We start from the raw sequence: 5,295 nt of genomic DNA, 5'->3' as shown, positions 1-5,295 counted from the left end.
TATAATATTTTGCTCTTCTAAAAACACTGTTGAGAGAATTTAAAAAGCCATAGACTTGGAGGAAATATTTATAAATTATATATCTGATAAATAACATATCCAGAATATGTAAAGAACTCTTAAAATTCAGTAAGTAAATGAGCAAACTGATCATAAGAATAGAACAAAATATTTGACTAAAGACTTTACCAAAGAGACTTGTTGTATGGAGGAAAACATACTGATTTTTGAAACAAAAATTTTAAAAAGGTATATATAGGACATTAAGGAACAGTATATTAGGCTCTAAATCAAAACATGTGAGAAAAGTATAAATTGTGAATACGAAATCAAAATTTTTTTAGATAAAGCAGTAAAGATACTAAAATATTTCTAATAAATTGACAAATCACTATGATATATACAGAGTTCAAAAAGTTTTAGCTAATTTGTAATTCATTAGAATATGTTCTTTTATGCAAGGATGAATATTTTGTGATGATGATGGTGATAATGATAATAAGAATAATGATGATGCTGAGGTCATAGTTGTTTTTCATGGAAAAAGAAAAGGTCCCAATGATTCCCTTTCAAGCTTTTTGAGAGAATTACATGAAGTGTCAACATGTCTGAGACACCACCTGTGTAGAGGACTGTTGATTCTGAATCCTCTAAGTTAATATTACTCCATATTATCTGCTTATCTCTGGATCAGAATCACATAGGGCACCTACTAGAAACCAAGCAGAATCCTGTAGGGCCCTCCCCAAGTACAAAGCCACCTCCACATCCCCCGCTTATTGTTTGTAGAAAAGCTGAAGTCTGCCAAGCCTCCTAGTCACAAAAAGATCAGGATCAAGTAGTAAATGATTAGGACAATAGAGTCACAGAATATTTCAGTGTCTGATGCACATTCCTGAGTTGTTTTACAGATACTGTAACTGTCACCATAGGGAAGGCGCTAACTGCATGACAGTCAGACTGTAGTCATGACATAAGCTCCTCCAATCTTGAGCAGTGCTGAATCTATGGTTAGCACAATTCCAAGAACTTGCATCAAGATGATAGGATTAAAATCATTGCTCATAATGATCTATATCTTCATGGACATCAAAATAGCTGTAGCTTACTCTGCCCATATATGTAAACAGGCAACTAAAATTGTCATGAGAGATGCTACAGACACATGTTGACATCTTCCACTCTGAGAACATGGTGCCCTGTGTCAGCATAAAGAAGTTGCAGAAGACGGACCTTTGCCCCTAAGCTCAGAGAAATGGAATGATGGCTGACAAATGGGGATTTGTAGCAGCTCTTTTGCCCCTTTCCTGTTCCTATCTCTGTTCCCCTTAAACCTTAATTGTAAAAATGAGATCACTAGGTAACTTTTAAACTAATCCCTGACTTGTGCTCTACTGAATGCACACAATAACTTGCGTAACCTATTGATTCTTTTCCTAGATTAAAAGAAGGAATGAAGAATTAATTAGTTAAAGAATGACTAGCTCTCTACCCTCAGCAGCCCCCTTAGCAATCCTGCAGGCAGACCACATGGACAAGATAACATCGGAAGAAAGATCATGAGGAGGTAGCCAGCCTGCATGCAATAGAAAATGACGCATCCTGCCTTGATGATTCACTGAGATTCTTCTCCCTTTTTCCCTTTAAAAACTTTCATGGCTGAGCAGAATCTTTTGAGTTGGTTTTGGGACATGAGCTCACCTTCTCCCCAGACTGCCATATGATTCAAGCAGCTTTCCTTTCCACCATTTGCCTCTTGGTTATCGGCTTTTGAGCAGTTAGCAGCCAAACCTGAGTTTAGTAATGTACTTAACGGCCAGATTTATCAGCTCCACCTAGAATTCTCCCGTTATATCAGACTGTTGATGTTGTTCTGTTTGGTACTCCCAGCCACAACACCAAAGTCTGCAACATAGTTGATGGTGCTCAGCAAATACGTGTTTATTGACTGAACAAATCTCTTCCATTTACACTTCCCAATTTTCTTTTAAATATGCATTTTTGCAACGGGAATTCAATTTGACCAAGAATTGTATTCCAGGACATTCTCGTGTAATTTCCATTGGAAATTCTGTGTGTGTGTGTGTGTGTGTATATGTGTGTGTGTGTGTGTGTGTAGTTAACTATATATAGAGAAACTATTTAAAACTATGTATATATATAACTATATATTTATGGATCTAGGAAGAATCTGACTGCAAGAATCTTAGAAGTTGGGCTACCACTATTACTGAAATATTTCTGAATATAACTTTGCCACATTTTACCAACTTTTACCAACTTTTCCATATTTTAGAGGTACAATTGACATACTAATAAGCTTTACATATTTAGATTATACCATTTGATAAATTTTGATATATGTATATTCCCATAAAGTCATCAGTACAATTACAGTAATTAACAAAGCCATCACTCCCAAATGTTCTCTCATGGACTTCTGTAATCTCTATTTCCTCCATTCCATCCTACCTTTACAGAAAATGATTGACTTATTTTCTGTCTTTATAAATTAGTTTGCAGATATAAAATTAGTTTTATTTTATATAAATGAGCATATTTTCTTTTCAGTCTGACTTATTTCACTCACTACAATTAATAGAGATACATCTATGCTACTGTGTGCGTGAATGATTCATTTCTTTTTATTACTGAGTATATTTTACTGACTGGAAATGCCACAATTTTTTAAATCATTTATCTGTTGATTTTTTCCCCCAAATCCTAATACAAAAAGAGCTGCTACAAACATTGTGTACAAGTCTTTGTTGAATATATGATTTCTTTGGGGTTAAGTACCTAAGAGTAAAATGACTGGGCACTATGGTAGGTTTACCTTTAACTATTTAAGAAACTGTCACAGTATTTGTACCACTATATAAATAGCACATTATGTAGACAGCTGTACAATTTGTATTCCCACCAGGACTATATGAGAGGTCCAGTTCTTCTAGATAGTCACTAGTACTTGGTGTTATGGGCTGAATGTTCACATCCCCCAAAATTCGTATGTCAAAATCCTCCCCGCTGACATGATAGTATTAGAAGGTCGGACCTTTGGAAGGCTCCACTTTCATGAATGGGATTAGTTCCCTAATGAAACAGACCCCAACAAAGCCCTCTTGCCCTCCTTCCACCGTGTGAGGATACAAGGGGAAGCCAGCAGTCTGCAACTTAGAAGAGGGCTCTCATCAAACCCGATATTGATCTCAGACCTCCAGCCTCCATAACTGAGAAATAAATATCTATTGTTTATATGCCATCCAGTCTATGACACGTTGTTGTAGCAGCCTAAACTAAAACAATCCGTAAAGTCAGTCTTCAGTTTTCTCCATTCTAATGTGTAAAGTGGAGTCTAATTGTGAATTTAATTTGCATTTTCTTAATGATTAATGATCTTGGGCATATTTTAGGTGCTTATTTGTATAAACAATTCATTTCCCTTAAAATTGAAAAATTATATATATTCATACAAATTTTACTTTATTCCTTGTATGAAAAGAAATTTGAACCAGATTATCTAAACTATATTTTTCTTCCTACGCTGTGACAATAATGCACATGAAAAAGAAGAAATGGATATGAATACAAGTGATGTGTTCCTTTCCCCTACCCCTCCTTTCTTCTCCACAAGCCCATCACATACATGCGAGGACATACACCTCTTCAATCACTCTGTAACCGGTCTGTCATTTGAAAACTCAACGTTGCTCCCCTGCTTTGCAGCACTATTCACACCCTGCCTAAGTCAGTCATAGGGAATCATGCAGTCCACAACACAGTATCCCTTACAGCTGTCAAAAGAACAAAACATAACAGGACTGTACATCTTAAAAAAGACTTTAGTTAAGGTCAAAAATCATTCAAAACCACTTGCACTGTCTTTTTATGAAACTCCTTTTTGAACATGCAAAGTTAAGTGGGTATGGGAGGGAGAAAAGCTTCCTTTTCACTCCCAAACTGTGTCATGTTTAGGAGTGGACAAAAATATTTCGCCTTTTTTATAGCTTATAGGAAAACATTTGAAGATAAGGACTCAACACTTTCAAATGAAAAGTTTTCTAAAACAGTGTTTAATATTATATACATATCTATTAAGTGAAAAAATTTACTGACAAAGACGGACATCTAGTGTTGTCACTCATGTGAAAAACATCATTTAAAACGTTAGATTTCTGTGTAGGAATTTAAATGAACATTGTATCAAAAATGATTTTGAATAGACAGAATCTATTGAAATCAAGAAGGTCCATAGGCTATGACTTTCAATTCCATTAATAATCAATTTTCCTTTCAATCTTCATGTCTCATTTGGTAAGTACAGAATTTCTAGTTGTAAGTCCCAAAGGAAGAGTCCTTCCAAGTTTTGTTATCTGTTTGCAAGTTCTTTGTAAAAATCTATAATTTTAAAAGTTTCCTATAAACAGACACCACGTATGATTACCTTTATAAATTTATTACTTTTAACTAGGTCATTATTGCTAGAACAAAATAATTTGAATACAGCTAAATTAATAAAATAATAAATTTTATTTTTAAAAAGTGAATTGCTTTATCTTATAACCTGTTTGTAATCCTTTGTGGGGGATAATACACTACCGTGAGTATCTAAATGATGCTCTGGTTCTTTTCCATAAGAAAAATCTATGTGTCATTTGCATTAAACATCAACACAATTTCAGGGTGTTCATAGTATTCTGGGTCCATGGAACCCAGGTTAACTAGCTCTAGGACCACAAAATCCAGATGTGTAAGTTATGCCCTATGGAAGGATGCCCAGATGTGTGATGAAATTGTGTGTTTACAGGGAATAGGGGAGAAGACAGGACTAAAATCTAGCTTGCACTCAACTTACCAACTCTTATAAGGGTGAAAATGTTTACAGTAAAAATCTAATTTCTGATTTACACAAAATCACGGTACATACTACAAGAAGTCATAACCATCTCATTAATAATTTAGTTAATTATAAAGTTGTTCCCATTTACTCATTAGTTTAAAATTATATCTTCATCCAGGTAAGATTTCGAGCTATATAAACAGCCAAGATAGTCAAAGCAGTTTTGACTTTCTTCAGGGTCAATTCCATGTTTATTCTAGTTCTGTTATTATAGTAGAGTACCTAGTCTCTGGTAGAAAATAATAAATCCCCATTGAATTAAAGTACCTAGTTTGTGTATGTGTGTGTGGTGTGTGTGTGTGTTGTTGTTGTTGCAATGCAATTCAAACCAAAGTTCTACATCATTTGTGAAATCTAGATCTCTTCTTTGTGATGGTTAAGTTACCCACTGTTTA

Source organism: Camelus ferus, chromosome 13 (genome assembly GCF_009834535.1).
Source record: "Camelus ferus isolate YT-003-E chromosome 13, BCGSAC_Cfer_1.0, whole genome shotgun sequence".
Taxonomy (NCBI): domain Eukaryota; kingdom Metazoa; phylum Chordata; class Mammalia; order Artiodactyla; family Camelidae; genus Camelus; species Camelus ferus.
The sequence above is the reverse complement of the archived record's forward strand: the minus strand, read 5'-3'. Positions refer to the sequence as shown.